Here is a 16,398-nt window from a genome sequence, read left to right as displayed (position 1 = left end):
GCACAAGGCCTTGGATAGAAGGGCGCGCACAGACACACACAAACACACACACACACACACTCATGTGGTTGTCGGCAGGAAAGCAATAAAGGGTATTGGGCAAAGGGGTGATATGCTCAGAACTGAGCTTTACGTACAGCAGTGGTTCTCACCTTGGAGATTACCTTGCTTGTTAAAATTGCTGGGCCCCACATCAAAGTTTCTTCTTGAGTAGGTCCAGAGTGAGGCCCGAGAATCTGCATTTCTAATAAGTTCCCAGGCAATGCTAATGCTGCTGGTCTGGGAACCACAATTTGAGAAGCAATAATAGAGTAATCTGGCAACAAGGAGAAGTCGAGACTAGAGTAGTGGGAGAATGAAGGTCAAGGGACTGTTCCACTAGGACAGAGCAGAAGGAAGGGGGCCCTGATGGGGAGTGACGGTGAGACAGTCCAGAACAGCAATCAAGAGAACAGACTGACTGCTTCAAAGGATAGAGGACCATTGGGCCATGTTCTGGGTCACACCAAATCACAAATCACTGTGAAATCTCCAGTGCTTGGGCCAAGTATGCCAAGAAGCACCTGAAATTCATTTTTAAAGCAGCAATCCTGTCTAGAAATTAAGCTGTCAGTTTTACCTTACTTTCCCTTTCTTCCCCATCTCTAACCTCATTCTAGTGCAATTTAGGTTACAACAGCATCTTCCAGGGAGAGCATTCATATCTGCACGTGGTCAGAAAGTGTATCTGTCTGTATATATAAAATCGTATTAAAGCTGGTTTCCTTATTATTCCATTTTAGAACATCCCTGTAGCTAAATGGTGTTCAAAGTAAACATGGAGAACAGAAAGCATCCATCTCTACCTAGTGGGGCAAAAAATGACTGAATTCCCATACCATATAAATACCCCATGAAAACACAGAGGAATCCTTGATCCACCCAACATTCACTGAGTATCTGCCTCGTGGCAAGCACTGCGGATGTGCTTGGATACAAAGATAAATAAAACGTGGGCTCCACTCCCAGCAGTTCAACATCTAGCAGTCTTTGTCCCATGCTCTTAAATCTTGCTAAGGATTGGGTTTTGTTTGTAATAGAAATTCTAAAGCAGGGACAGAAGAAGTTATCTTTTCTAAATTGCCCACCTCTGTTGTCTAATTATTCCACTGAGGAAAACACTTGGTCCTGGGTTACTTCGCTGAGCTCAGATATGTTTTGCTGACACACAGAGTCTGGGCAGCAGCCAGCCCCCCGTTTACTCCCTGGTCTTTAAGTCTAGTAAGTATTTTATCATTTACACCTTTCGATGTCCAAAGAGAGTGCCGCTCGGGGTTTAACACATGTAATTTCCTTTACTACCTCCCCAAATAACGGGGTCATTTCAGGACCAGGACAGTTTGGCACTGGGACGTGTTTCCCAGAAGTACTAATAGCTCGAGAGAGGAGCAAGTGTCTTCACAGCTGCAGGTCTGGGTGCCGAACTTTCTACTGTCGGTGACAATCATGTCCCAGTGAAAATGTAGAAGTGAACCAACCCTGAAAGGGATAAGGTGACAGGGAGTGGTGTTTACTTGAGTCAGAGAGTAACTGAAAATGACTTCTGCAGCTGGAATCAAACAAAGGGTTGAAGGTCAACTTCCTCTTTGATTTTGGCTAGTCAGCAGTTCAAGCAGCCTTTTCAAATGTTTCGTGTCTGCTGACTTGTCCAACTCTATAAAAGACCCCACATCTTGCACCGACCTGCACCTCTTGGGCACTGGAGCGAAACAAAAGGAAAAATGTTCCGTCTTATTAGAATTAATGAAGTCATGCCACTCACATCTGTCCACGTTACTCCACTTTGGTCACCACCATTGTGGTCCACGCTGACATCATTTCTCTCGTAGATTACTGCAGTGGCCTTCTCACTGGTCTCTCTCATCCTGTTTACCCCATCCAAAGCATTCTTCACATTAAATCACTGTAATTCATTAATTCACAGTATTAATTCACAGTAATCTTTTGGAAACTCAAATAATACAACTAAACTCTGAATACCCTACACATATAAAGAAATCCTAACTTAAAAATTTCCCCTGGCTCCCCATTGCTCCAAAGACTTAACTAGTTGATTTGGCCCAGAGAACTCTGCTTAATCTGTGCCTCCCACGCTTTTCCCTCTTCTTGCTGCATCACGTTCCTCCCTCCTCACTCTCTCTGCTCTCATCACCCAGATTCCTCTGCCTGGAACACTTCTCCCTCCCTGCTTTGCCAAGTTGTCTCCTACTCACCTTTTACCTCTTAAGCCTTATCAGCTCCTGAGGGGTGGGTGAGGAAGACCCTCTTCTCCTTGGTTAGGCCAAATCCCCATGTTTTGAACTCCCTTGGCACCGACAACCAGCTCATGAACCCTTCATAGAATGTAACATGGGACATTTACACAATCTTGTATGATTAATTTCTGCCTGATCTCCCCTCTAGACTGTAAGATCCATGAAGGCAGAGACTCTACCTTTTTGCTTACTATTGTATTCCAGAGCCTGGCATAGTGTCTGGCACATGTTAGGTACTAAATAAATTCATTCTGAAGGAAGGAAGAATGAATGAGTGGTAGATTGATACTTCTACAATAATAAAGAGGAGGCCTAGCATTTTAAATGAGTGATAATAATGGGTAGCACATATTAAACTTCTAGTGTTAGGTAAACACTGTTCAAAACTCTTTACTCATTCATTCCAGTTCCGAGGACCAACCCTATCAGTACACGTCAGTATCTGCACATAATAGATGAGATCTGAGACTCAGGCTACTTGTGCAAGGCCAGGCAGCCAGTGTAAGGTGAAGCCTTAACAGTTGTCAATGTTGTTACTCTATTTATTACTATTCTCACCTTGGTGGAGTTCCTAAGAGTGCCATCGTCAAAGGGGGTGGTGTTGGGCAGACACAGCCCTGCCCCCAGGCCTCTGAGCGCCTGCTAAGGCTGGGCCTGGAGTGAGAGTTTGGGGGCCCAGGGGCTGTGAGGGCCTGCCCACCGTAATGGAAATGGCAGATGGAGGAAAGGATCCTTCAGGCTGGGCAGTGGGGAAGGTCACTCAGGCATCCAGAAACCTTCCTCAGAACCTGTCTTTGAATTAAATCTCAACTCATATCTTCCAGAAGCCTGAGGTGAGATGTCTGGCCGTGTTGCTAGTGCCGTCGCCCTCAAGAAGCCAAACAGGCTCTCAGTCTCTCAGGCCCTGCCCCCGGACGTGGCCCCGCCCCAGAGCATGCTGGGCAGGACCTCCCCATAGATCCCTCCCATTGCCAATGTATTCCTCCAGAGGATTCTGAGCTCTGCTTGGTGTTTCCAGCTGTGATGAGGTAAATGTAGTCTTGGTCCTCTGGAAAAGTAGATAATTAAGGCAGATAGTCCACACATGTGAAAGTGTTGTGACTTGGAAAGGGCGGGCAGATCCCAGGTTGGGAGGATTAAGGAAAGCATTGAGGGAAACCTTTCAGTATGGTGGGAAGGAAGGAGGAAAGAAGAGATGGAGGATCTCGTTTTGGTTTTGGTTTTGTTTTGTGTTGAAGTGTTTATGAAGAAAAGTTCCCATCTGATGACTTCTCTGTTTCCCTCTGGTGGTCCAGCACATATGATCAATGAGCGAGGAGTGTGGACAAGGTGTAGGAAAGTGGAATTGTTTTGAGAACTTAGGCAAGCGAGTTGACTGAGAAAACAATCACAGAAGCTCCCCCGAGACAGGGCCTCTGTTTGTTGCCTCCACTGGGTGTCCCAAGTGCTTGGAAGAGCGTCTGGCACATGGTAACACAGGAGGAATGACTGGATTCGGAGGCAGTGGTGGAGCTGAGCAACAGATGTAGAACAGAAGTTTATGGGGCACAAACACACTTGTGTGATTTTATCCAAGAGGAAGCAGGCCCTTATTTGAAGGCAGTTCTAAAACAGGCAGAGTTGGATTTTGCTAGACAGGACGAATGAAAGAAGGGGGTAGGCTGTTTAGAGCAGAGCAGTATATTTAGGTTTAGGATTAGGTGATGCCCCATGAAGTTTTCCTTGGAGAGGGAGGAAATGAAGACAAAGGTTGTCAGGTGAGCAGGGGAAAGTATAGAGTGGCTTGTAGTTCCTGAATAGGTTGAGGCATTAGCATGCTGAGGGCATAAGCTGAGAGGATAAAGGGAGGAATGTCAGACTGTATTTTTTCAGAACACACAAGTATTGCTGGTGATAAGTTCTAGGATATGGCCATAACTGAACTGGAATGAAGGTAAAGGACTCTAAGATGAGAAGGAGAAGTGAGAGATCAGATCATTGGATGGTCTATCTGCATGGATGTTGGGGCCTCTGATTGATTCCTTCCACTTTGAGTTCCTTTCCTGTCCACAGAATTGGCATTTCCTCTAACTCTAACCTTCAGTCCATGGCATGACTCTGGACAAGAAGGCAGAAATGGGGTGGTGAGAGAGAGAGCTGAAGTAGACATCCGTTTTGTTTTTGTTTTTATTTTGACACTCAGCATTCACTCACCTTCCAAAAATAGTCCTTCTTTTGCCCTCTGGGGATCTAACCCCGTTGTCAGTTTCAGTCCATGTCAAGTGGAGTTGTTTATCACTAACGCTCTTACTTTAAAGGAGGGCATTGAAGTCAGGCTTGGCCAAAAAGATTGGTCCATGCTTTTGGCAACAGTGATTGGTCAGGGATGGGCATGTGACCCAACAGGAAACAATAAGGCACAGTGGGACTTTTGAAGGGACTAGTGGGAGAAACAACCCATTTTTAGCTGCGCTTTTAGTTTGGAAGATGTAGCTACGAACTTGCCAGACAGACTTACAAGGTAGCCAGTCCAGAATCTAGAGCAGAGAAATGGATAGAAACTGAAACTTGATGACATCAGCTGAGCCCCAATATGAATCCTCCTGCGTGAGGGCAGTCTTACTCCCAGAGCTTTTTCAGGTGCCTGAGTCAACGGATCCTGTTTTTAAAGTCAGTTGAATTGTACTTGCCATCATTTACATCCAAAGAATCCCTCACAGCGGAAGGGGGCTCTCCATCCCTGGCTCCCTCTTCTGTGCTAGCACTCTGAATATATATTACCTTCTCTGTCCTTCAGGTCGTGCCCTTCTATAAAAGAGGGTAAAGAAACCTACTTCAAAGCATTGTAAAGTTTAAATGGGATAATATACATAAAAAGCATAAATTTGTTTCACAACATTGAAGTACAATAAGCAGTACTTAATTTTTCTAAATTAAATCTGGCTCAAAGACCCCATTTTCAAGGGTAGGAAGATATACAATAGTAGTCATTAATGGGAACTTTTTGCCTATTTAGTTAAGTATTCACCATGAAATATGTAGGTAAGAGCCTGTGATCTTGAGTCCATCTTGGTTGCCCCTGGGATTTTCATTGCCCAAGCCCTTCAGGCCCATTGAAAGGCCAGTGGCTGCACAGCCTCTGTGCTAAGTGTGAGCAATGCCGTGTCTTGCGACAGCTCTCAAGATGATGGGGCTTGATGATTAGTCATCTCAGCATCATCACTTCATCCCTTAAAACATTGTGCTGTCTCCTAGAGGACTTCCACACAGAACCCGTCCACCTAAGGGACTCGTCTCTACATCCTGATTCTCAGGGTCTTGGAGCCACTGCTACCTTTAGGCAACTCTCCTTCTCTCACCCCAGCACCTGTGTCAACCCCTATCTCCTCTCTCCTTGGAGCAGCCAGCTAAAGTCTCCTCCCACATGAGGGTCTGGACAGGACTGTACAACAGGTATCTCACAACTTCTGTTTGGGTTCGGCAAACATGAAAGCCATTAGTAACTCCTGAACCCAGAAGCCCAGAACTTCCTGTAAGACAAATGAGGAAAGGTAACTTTTATTCCTTCTGGAGTCCCCTCAGGTGGAGGGTAGAAACAGCATTATCCTGCTTCAAATGAAGCTTGCCTCAAGCTGGGCAAGAATCCCTGCAAAGGAAAATTACCTACTCTTGTCAGCCCAACCTCCTCCCACAGTGAAGCATTGCTAAACTTGCATAATACTCAGTTCCTTCTCTACCTCCTGGCCCCCATAGAAGGAAGGAACAGACCCCGAGTCTCCTGGGAGAGATAGGGAGGCAGCCTCCACAAATCTCTGAGCTTCCACTTGGCCTCCCTAAGGAATACCAAACGTGTCCTTGTGACCCCAGGAAAATAGCCTAAATTAGGCTCTGATCCAGGGCCAATGGAAGTTCCAGAGGAAAGGCCTCAAGAGGAGCCCCGGGGCCAGCCCCGTGGCCAAGTGGTTAAGTTCGCACGCTCTGCATTGGCTGCCCAGGGTTTCACTGGTTCGGATCCTGGGTGTGGACGTGGCACTGCTCCTCAGGCCACATTGAGGCGGCGTCCCACATGCCACAACTAGAGGGACCCACAACTGAAATATACAACTATGTACTGAGGGGATTTGGGGAGAAAAAAGAGAAAAAAAGAAGGAGAAGATTGGCAACAGTTGTTAGCTCAGGTGCCAATCTTTAAAAAAAAAAAAAAAAGAGAGAAGAGCCCCTTCTCATAGCCTGGGCCCCTTCATTGTGGCTGCAGATTACGGCACAGTTCTGAGTGTTAATCCATGTGAAGGCTGCCTCAAGAAAGCTGATTCCCTTAGGCAGCACCTGGTACCAGAGAAATTCACAGTGCCTGAAGCTGAGATCTGGGGTTCCCATACCCAAGCCACATCAAGGTACCAGTCAATTCATGCATTTTATTCGCCCTGACATTAGGTTTGGAGTGTGGGCTTGAGGGTATAAAAATTCAGGTAACCCATTCCCATCACATTCTATGTCACTGAAAATTCTTCGGGTGCCACAGAGTACCATGTAAATGAGACCCCCACCCCCACCCCCATGCCCCCCAAGCTGCACAGCACTGATCTCTGGCTATAAGCAGCAAGCCCATGAAATCTGTTTCTGGAGAAATTCCTCCTCATCTCTCCAGTCACTGTTCAGCTAATACGTTTTCCTTCTTTTGGTAAGAGTCCTGCTTTCCCATAGGAACTGGAATCTGGGAAAAAGGAAAACAGTACTAGAAGCAGAACAAGAGTGTGGGATCACTCCTGGGTGGTACTGTCACCTCATTTGGACAGTTGACTGCCTAGATGTGCTGAGTGTGCAAATTCTGTCTCGTTGCCTCATCCAGTGTTTCTCTGAATAGAAGCAAATATCTGGGCACCAGGTATGACTTGTTTTGTGACCCCAGCCAGTAAGTCAGCCCTTTTGAGCCACCACCTCTCCCTTGGTTAGAAGCTCTTTGGCAATGGGTTCATGGAAAACATCCCAGAATGGGAGCTACATGCTGAATTCCCTAGTACTGGCTTTGCCATCGATTGTGTGATTCATTCTCTGATGTTCAAGCTGTGAGAAGCAAATTTGAAATGATGGATGTGCTATATTAACTATATCAATAAGAGCAGAAGTTAAACCTTGCAAGCTGTAGGGTTTGCTTCCTCTATAAGCCTGGCTATCTCTATGGGAACTGAAGGTTGCTTCTTTAGGCCTATAGTCGGGGAGCTAGAGCAGAGTGGAGATACGGTGGCGGAGCGAGGATGAGCCTTCTTGCACCTAATTTTTCCTCCCCTCTAAGTCTGAATACTGGCAGTGGTGAGGCAGGTGGTTCTAAGGGCTCCTTTCACTTTACCGTTCATGATGACCCCACACCGCCTTTACCTCCATGCCACCTTTCCCTCCTTCTTTGGATGCTTCAATCTCTTTGATGTTTTTCTTACCAGACGTTACTCCGCTTAGCCATTAAACAGCTTTAACTTTGATGACGTGGATATGGATGAGCACAAGGATCCACTTGGTCCCTTTGGTCACTTTTGCTTCAGTGAACTCAGTGGGATGTCCAAGAAGAAACCCTTGTGTTAGGAAGAGTTCTAAGAAGGTTCCAAAGATCCCTTCTTTTGCTAGTCGCACCCTTGTATAAACTGCTCCCCTTGAGTGTAAGCTGGACCTCGTGATTTGCTTCTGACTAATAGAATAAGGGAAAGGTGATGGGATATCATTTCCCTCATTAGTTTCCAAGATTGTGACTTCTGTCTTGCTAGCAGACTCTCTCCTGGCTTTGATGAAGCAAGCTGCCATGTTGGAGAGGCCTACGTGACAAGGAACTGAAGGTTGCCTCCAGCCAACTCCAGCCAACAGCCATCCAGGTATTGAGGCTCTCAGTCCAACAGGCCTTGAGGAACTGCATCCAGCCAGCAACTATAGAAGTGAGCAAAGAAGTGTGTATTTCCCCAGTCAAGCCTTCAGCTGAGACCCCAGCCCCAGCTGCCACCTTAATTGCAGCCTTGTGAGAGACCTTGGAGCAGAGAACCCAGGTAGGCCTTGCCTAGATTCCTCACCAACAGAAACTATGAATTAATAAATATTTGTTTTTTTAAGCCACTAACTTTTGGGGTATTTGTTATATAGTAACTAACACACCCCTAAATTACTGTAACCTTGGTGTAAGATGTAGCATGGATGGGAAGGCAGGCACCAAATGAGAGGACAACCTCCTTGACAACATTCCTGGAGATACTGTCTTTAGTCTCGAAGACTATCCCAAGTTCTCTTAGCTGCAGTGGTATCATTGTGCTCCCCCCAGCCCTGATTAGTCTCCAGGAGGTGAGGCCTAGGTAAGGTAGTGCTGGGTGGAGTGGATGGCCAGGATGTGGGGTGTTAATCTGTCTGGAAGGGACATTTTGAGCTCAAAGTGACCCTCAGGGACCATGAGGAGTGATGATGAGGTCATTCTTCCTTTCCTCATCTTTTCCTTGCTTTTTCACTCACTCCACCATTCCTTTTTCCCTACTTGTTGTCTCCTTTTGCCCCAAGTTCTGGGTGGCTGCCCGATGACCATTCCTACAAATGATAGCCAGGTGATCTCTTGGTCTTGCAATAATTCTACCAAGCTGGGCATCCTGAGGAAGTTTCCCTCGGGAGCGGCTCTTCCCATTCCTTGAGGTGTCCTCACATGCAGGGAGACCTCATTGTTGAGCTCAGAATGTGCCTTCCAGACAGCTTACCACCCCACATATAACAGATTCTTCGGCGGGACCCACCCAGTTCCTGGACCCTGCCCTGGCCACTCTAGTGTCCACAATCGCAAAACCCATCCATACACACACCTGAACTGACTGCTCACCTGTGAGATACTCAGGAATCAGCAACTTTTTCTAAATGAAGGTAAGTTACCGTTTTCAGGAAAAGATTCATAGCTCTGGTCCTTTTCAGAGCTGCAGGGTCTCTCCTCCCGTCTGCTCCAGGAAGGGTAGAGGAAGGGCAAGGGTGAACTGCCCCCCATTTTCGTTAGGGTCAGCTGAGGCGTGGGGATGCGGCCCACCACCCAGACCTCCTGAGGGAGAGAAAGGCTCTTAGGAGCAGGTGACATTCATTTCTCACCAAGAGATCCAAGAGCAACATTTCCCCCTGCCACTCACCTCAGGGCCTAAACACCCCCACACTTCCAATTCCAAAACTTTCTGAGGCAACAAGGGGAAATTCTGGCTGTATCCTTCTAGAGGAACGCATCCCACCCTGCAGCTGTGTATAGTTCAGGATAGTGAGGGAGCAGATGGAAAGACAAGTTGAGCCAAATTCTGAACTTGAAGGGTTTTTCTCATTTTGAAAAGGCCTGGAAGTTTTTAGAGTAAACTTTTTGTACTTTTTATGAAAAAGTAAAGTGTTTTAAGTACAGGACATCTGAGTAAGGTCAAATACAGGACCCAAGATAAAACTGAGAAAGCCACTGTCAGGCCCTCTACAAGGGACTAGTCATCTTGCAGAAACCAAAAGAGGAGATCAGTCAGAGCTGACTTCCCTCCTTCCTTTCCCTGAGCATAAGTGCTGGGAACCCCAAACCCACTCCCCCAAAGCACCACACAGAGAACACTACTCTCTCTTGGCAGAAACATTTATTGAGGATGATCAGTATCCTTGGTTGTGCTAACTATGGTTCTCATCAGAGGATGTGTTCTCGTGAAAACGGCAATGCTTTCTCCACAAGGACTGAATGATTTCTTTGGGGACATTTTTCCTCCCTGGAAGTGTTGGAGAAGCATTTCCTGTTTGAATAGAAGAGTCAGATCTCTGAACACAGTGCTTTCATTAGAGGTGAGGGTGGCCGGAGGGACGTGGGATACATCATGCATGCAGGTGGGTCTTGGATGGGGCACAGACTCCCTGTAGGGTGGGGAAGGGGGTTGACTCTGGCATAAATGCTGGTCCTTGAAGGCCACAACTTTCCAGGGCTGTCTGATCCTGTCTCTTTTCTGTCTAACCCTTGTACGAAAACTCTTGTCAGGAGGGACAGCATCTTGGCTGCAGGATGTGGTCCTTGCCCATTCCCCTGGCTGTGGGTCAGAGAGAGCCCCGTAGTTGGAGGGATGTCCCTCGTCAGGCTCTACCTGGGCCTGCAGTTCCCCCTTCTGCTGACTTAACTCTGCAGCCTCAGGTGCGTATCTCCATGCCAGTTTCTCCTCTAGGATCTTCCCGATGGCTGCCATGAGCTCATGAGCTTCAGGAGGCCCACAGCTCACGAGAGCTGCACTTTGAGCTGGGTCTCGGAGCGGTGCAAAGGTTGACGTGAACTTGGCTTTTTGCTGGGGACTTTCCTGCCCTGTGATTTTTTTCTTGGAATTAATCCACTGAAAAAACTGCCTCATTTTTTTTCTGAAGTAACTTTCAGGAGGAAACTGTTCATTCTGTGACAGATACGGGGAAGTGCCCTCTAATTCTCTGTCCTCAATAGAGTGGCTCTTCTTTCTGGCTTTAGACGTCCCAACTCCTGAATCCTCGCTTCCACATTCTCCTGCTCTGGAGTCCAGAGGTCACACTGTCTTTGCAGCTGGTGGGAAATTCCTATCCTGGCGTTTCCATGAGACATGCTTAGAGGCCCAGGGTTCCCACCAATCCCCATTGTCCTCCAAGTGGACTTGCAGTACCTGGGAAACTCCCATGTCCCCACTGGAGACGCTCTGGGACTGAGTCAGTGAGGAGTCGGAAGGCAAGCTATCTGAAGTAAGGGATATGTCAGCGGGAGAGCCTTTAGGCTGGCTATGTTCCTTGCTCTTCAATTCCAACTTCAACTCGGTAAGGAGCTGTTTTTTAATGTCTGATGGCTTGGAATCTTGGGGAACTGGTATTTTTGGTGAGGGACATTCACTGGTCAGGGTAGTTTCTACTTTGCTCACATTGATATTTACCATTTGGGAGCTTCCCAAGTTGTTGGTTGTCAAGATGTCACAAGATTGTGATGTAAGAACGCACAGCTCCTCAGCCTTGAATATCTCCCTGAAGTTCATGGTGGACGTGGAAAAATGTTTTCAATTCTTCTCCACCATCTTTTGGCCCTGAATCATGTCCTCTCTATCACTGGAACTCACATTCTCATCCCTTGGCACATGTCCAGCCCCAGCTTGCCTTGTGGGCACCTCTCGGCTGCATCTGTTATTGTCTAGTGCAGTCTTACTCTGACTCACTTTGTCTATAAAGCTGTGTGTGAGGATCTCTGAAGTCTGTCTGCCATGCTGGATTGCCTGGATGTCCTTGGCAAGCTCCTGGTCGATATCAGAGTGGGATGGTTTTAGGGCCCCCTGTCCTTCGTTGCCCACAGATGAGGTAGCAGGGAGTGGAAGATCCAGGATGGGGACTGAATTCGTTGTTTTCACCTTATTTCCCTGAAAACTTTTAGAGCTTCCCTCAAGGGGCTTGGAAACCTCAGCTTTTGGAATCCACCCCAGAAATATAGGTGGCTGAGGAGAGAAAGTCAAATTGGGGAAGAGGCCATGTTTTGGCTTCTCTCAACTTATAGGATTTTATGGATTCAAGAACTTTGAGGGGTAGGCCCCACCTCTGACTCACGTGAAACCTTATAATATGGGCTTCTAGCACCCGTCGGGTGTTGGGATCCAGAAAAGAAAGCTCTGGAGTGGTCATCTGGGGGTGGACCCCACCTACTGTTACGTTTTTCAAATTTCTGTTTTCCATATTGTTCTGGGAACTCCCAGAAGGAGGGGATGGGTTGTCCTCAGCCAGCCATGAATGACACACCCCAAGGGGGATCCTCCCCACAGTGATCTGCCAAAACTACTGGCTTACATGTAATCTAAGAATGGTTTTCATTTCATTCTGGTCTGTGTCCTTCCTTGAGACATTTAAGAGTTGATTCCCTGAGTAATTCCTTGAGTGACACACACAGCTACTTTTTGTCTCTGAGGCAGCCCTCAGACTCTTTAGTAGGTAGCATTCTGAGACCCTTGGAGGACTATCTTCTGGGCTCTTCTCTAGGATATGTCCAAGATTCCTCTTCATGTCCTGCCTTAGTTGAAACTTTGTTGAGATCGTCTCATGGAAGCTTCCTGGGAAACTCAATTCAGTCTCTGCTAGATCCTTGCTACTCTGGCCCTGAAGCTGACGGAGCTGTGAGTGAGTGTGTCTGCCTTTTTGCTGAGATGTTTCTGTACATTTTACACAGAGACTCTAGATTCCTACTGGCATGGAGGCAGCAGTGTGAGAATAGCCTCCTTGGAATGTGGAGCTCCATTTTATGCTGGGGTTCACTGGTGATATGAAAATGGCCAGGAAGGACAGAGACTGGTACATAGGCATGGGAGGACTGGCTGACCAAAGGAGGGGTGAGAGCTTGAGGACAAGTGGCTTCTTGAGATTTTTGGAATGCAGGGACTAAACCGCACAAACTTTCTTGTTGCTTCTGCAACATATGCCATTTCAGGTGTTGATTTTCAGTTGAGATATGAGAGTCTGACTCAATCTGGGATCTATGGAAAGACACTCCATGGTCCCTAATCTGGGATGGAGAAGAAGATGGTAGGATTGAGAGTGGGGATTGAAGGTGGGCATGGGGCTGGACCTGAGTGAAAGGTGGGGGCTGGGATTGGGGGTTGGTCTGAGAGAAGGGTTGCGGATGTACGTCGGAGAGGGGAGGAGGGTGAGAATGGGGAAGTGGTGGAGATTCTGGATCCCACATCTTGACTGCAGAAGCATTACAGATTCCATTGAATAAGACAAAATGAGACCCTAGTGGGGCACTACTACTAGAAACCAGGAGAGTGGCCACCAGGGACTCACTGTGCAGAGAGGGAAGACCCCAAAAGAGCTGGGTATATTTCTGCTGCAAGTTTTCTCCCAAAGTCTTGACATACAGTAGCTGTTGACGAATGCTCAGCTGCTCTGGTTTGCCTGTGATGTCCCAGCCAGTTTTGGGGGCTGTGGTGTCTTGTACGTCAAGTGGCTGCAATGAATTCCCTGAAGACATCCGTTGGTTTTCTGAGCACATTTGTTTTGAAAATAGTCCTTCCTCCTTTTCTTTCTTCTCTAAAATCTGGAAATCCATTCTCTTTTTTATTTGTCTTGCCAAGAATGCCTGACCGTTAAGGCCAAGGAAAGAATGGCTGCTGGCCTCCATGTGATTGGTAGCAGAGTCTCCCCAGAGACAGGTCTCTAGTAGACAGAGGGAAACTTGCTCTCGTTGAAAATCAGAGTGTGATAATGTGGGGAGGAACATGTTCCTGGCAGGAGCCTGACAACAAGAGAATTCTGAAATTGACAGACTTGAATGGTCAGTGCCTCTGACTGTTGGGACATAAGTGGACAACCCACCAGGGCTATCTGGAGATGAGTTCTCTGGAAGAGACTTCAATAAGATGGAAACCGATTTAGACTGAGTCACAGTTAAAGGGTGGTCTGTCGGTGGTGAGACAGACAGGCTTGGTGGTCCGTGATGACAAGCTAGTGAATCAAGCTAGTGGATTCATTATCTGGGACAAATTTGGTAAGGCGTTAATATCTTGGGAAAGGGTGCGGTCAAGAGAGAAGATCGTATTCAGAGACAGAGTGGCCTCTGGTTGGAGAATAGGATCCATTGCCTGGGTGTCATGTGGTGGGAGAGGGGGAAGGGCAAGGGGTTGGGGTGGGGAATGGTCTGCTGGGAATTTGGACTCCAAGGGAGGAAAAGGCTCTGGTGGCATAGAGTGACCCGGTGGTGAGGGTGAAAGAAAGTCAGCTAAGGGTGTCATTGGGTTAGGTGAGAGAACAGAGGGGGGCGGTGGGGATGGGTCAGGTGGTGGGGATGGTGTTAGGTCTCCTGGAGGGACTTCTGAGAAGGCGGAGGACAGAGTAAATGATGACTCAGTCCCAGAAGCTATGGAAGCCATAGAGGACACAGAGGCAGTATCATCTTCCAGGTCCTCCAGGAACAGCAGCCGATTGATGTCAGCAGTTGTGCTATTACACACCTCCCAGGAGGGGTCTGGACATAGCAGTTGACGAAAGCAGATGGTATCGCGATGCTGGCCCCGGGGACTGAAGGAGACAGGATATACACAGCTGCAGCCAGGACCAGAACAAATATATGGGGCCCTGGCAGGTCTGACAGAGGTAGGGGCACCCATTGCATACTGTCCTTTCACATCCCCCCACTTCCTTGAGCTCACAATCTATGTTGTTTCCTTCTCCCCAAGACTTTCACAATCTGGATTTCAAAATCTGAGGATTTTCCCTCCCTTAGCAATCTCACGTTTCACTGAGGCCCTAGAAATTCTTAGACCCTACTAAGAAGCAGGATACAGGAAAGAAGGATTGTGTTTAGTCACCTTTGCAGCAGAGAAAGCACCTTCCTTGCCTCCTCTGCTTCGCTCTGGCAAGCTCTCCCACCTGGGAAACCAGAAAAGTGATGAAGACAGAAGCAAAGAGATCTTTTAGGAGGCAGAGTAGAATGTCCTTTATGGTACCCTTGGTAGATTGGACTTGGAGAGCTCCAAGAATTAGGATTCAAGATCGCACGGTTAATGATAATAATAAAGCTCACGTATGTATGTTGCTTTATCATTCACAAAGGGCTTTCATTCATATATGTATGTCATCCCATGTGAGGCTCAAAAACACCATGTGAGGAACATAGGTCACTGGTTACTCCAAGGAAGAATCTGATCATCCAGGAAGTCAAAGTACTTTCACAAGGTCAGGAGACAGAAGTTCTGACTCTTGACATCTCATATGGCCACTTATTGGGCAACGCCCATTGCCCAGGTCCATCACTGCTTCATGCCCAGAGCTGGGCAGAGCAGGAATCTGAGAAATGTTTCAGGTTCTGACTGCTTTCCCATGAGCCTCTCCTCTGAGGGCTCTGTTTTCTGAGAGGGACTGTATCTAGTGACTGACATCCTCAGAGACCATGGACCTGGGACCTCATGGAAAAGACAGGAAGGGTCACCCTTGGAGAGCTCAGGTGGGATAGGTAGAACCTTACCACTTGGTGTTCCACCTTTTCTTCTCCTCTTGGCTCTGTCCTGACACTGAGAACAATAAGAAAAGAATGAGGGGCTGGGACTCATTGGTCTCACTTCTCTGTTTGGGAAAGTCAGATATTTGTTATCCAAGAATAATATGACTCTCTATTTTAATTCCTATAATTTTGCGTTCCTTTTATTAATTTTTAAAGGTGATAAAATTCTTTCAGTTTTTCCTTCTTTGAAAACCTCGAAGGAGGATTTTTGGCTATGAGGTCCACACTTGATATTCTCAGTCAGAAGTCCTCTGCTCAAGGAGGGCATAGACTCTGAGGCCCACAGTCACATCTGTGCTTCCTCAGATAGGCCCCTGTATCCTGGGACAGAGCTCTTGCTCCAGCATCTGCTCAGAGACTCAGCTCTGTTCTCCTGATCTGCCCAACACGAAGGAAGGCTTGGCAAGTGGCGCCTGACATGGCAAGATGACTCATGATCAAGTGCTGGGAACGGTGTTCTCCTACACAGATCTGAACTGCTAAATAACTGAATCAAGGACTACAGAATCACTGTTTGGGATTTTATTTGGGAACCTACCAGCACACCCAGACAGTCTGTGAGCTTTAAATGGAATCCTTGGTCCTCCCTGAAGCCCTAGTTCTGCCTGTTCTCTTCCCCTAAGAGAGCAATGGTGTGTCCTCTCCTCAGACTTCCCATTTTAGGTGTCTCTCTGGCCCAGCCAAACTCATTTAAAAATGTGAGAAAGGGAACAGGAAAATAAAGAATTATTCTTTGAGGAGTGACTTTTGGTTCCAGCTCCAACACTTAAAGAGCGTGGGAGTCTTTACTACGGTCCTTAGGAGAAGCAAAAGCTGAGCAAACTGAAAATCAGTGGCTTTTCTTGAAGTCACCAGAGAATTGAGGTTGCAGGGCAAACTACTACCCAAAATCTTCAGAGAGGGTGAATGCAGAGAATCACAGTTAAGATCAGCTTACCTGGAGCAGAAGCCACTAGAGCCATAAACTGGTAGAAACACGTAAAAGACACTGACAAACTGCTGAGGATGCATGTGGGCTAGCATGAAAGTGAGAAACTCCTGGAGGACCGTTTAAGGGGAGGCCCCACCTACTCGTGAGTTTTACTTCCAGGAACCCTACTAAGTTCTCACAGTGAAGAACCATGAAGA

General features: G+C 47.2%; 1 long non-coding RNA gene across 6 annotated transcripts in view; it reads left to right on the top strand.

Annotated features, from left to right (window-relative positions):
- Positions 1-16,398, top strand: part of LOC123276936 (uncharacterized) — a 163,201-nt gene that overhangs the window by 21,884 nt on the left and 124,919 nt on the right. For all 6 annotated transcript variants that reach the window (XR_011494125.1, XR_011494126.1, XR_011494122.1 and 3 more), the window contains exons 6-7: positions 3,119-3,322; positions 8,033-8,302. This is a non-coding gene — a long non-coding RNA (uncharacterized lncRNA). The remainder of the gene's footprint in view (positions 1-3,118; positions 3,323-8,032; positions 8,303-16,398) is intronic.

This window comes from Equus asinus, chromosome 14, assembly GCF_041296235.1.
Source record: "Equus asinus isolate D_3611 breed Donkey chromosome 14, EquAss-T2T_v2, whole genome shotgun sequence".
NCBI lineage: Eukaryota > Metazoa > Chordata > Mammalia > Perissodactyla > Equidae > Equus > Equus asinus.
This window is presented reverse-complemented; position numbering and strand designations above follow the sequence as displayed.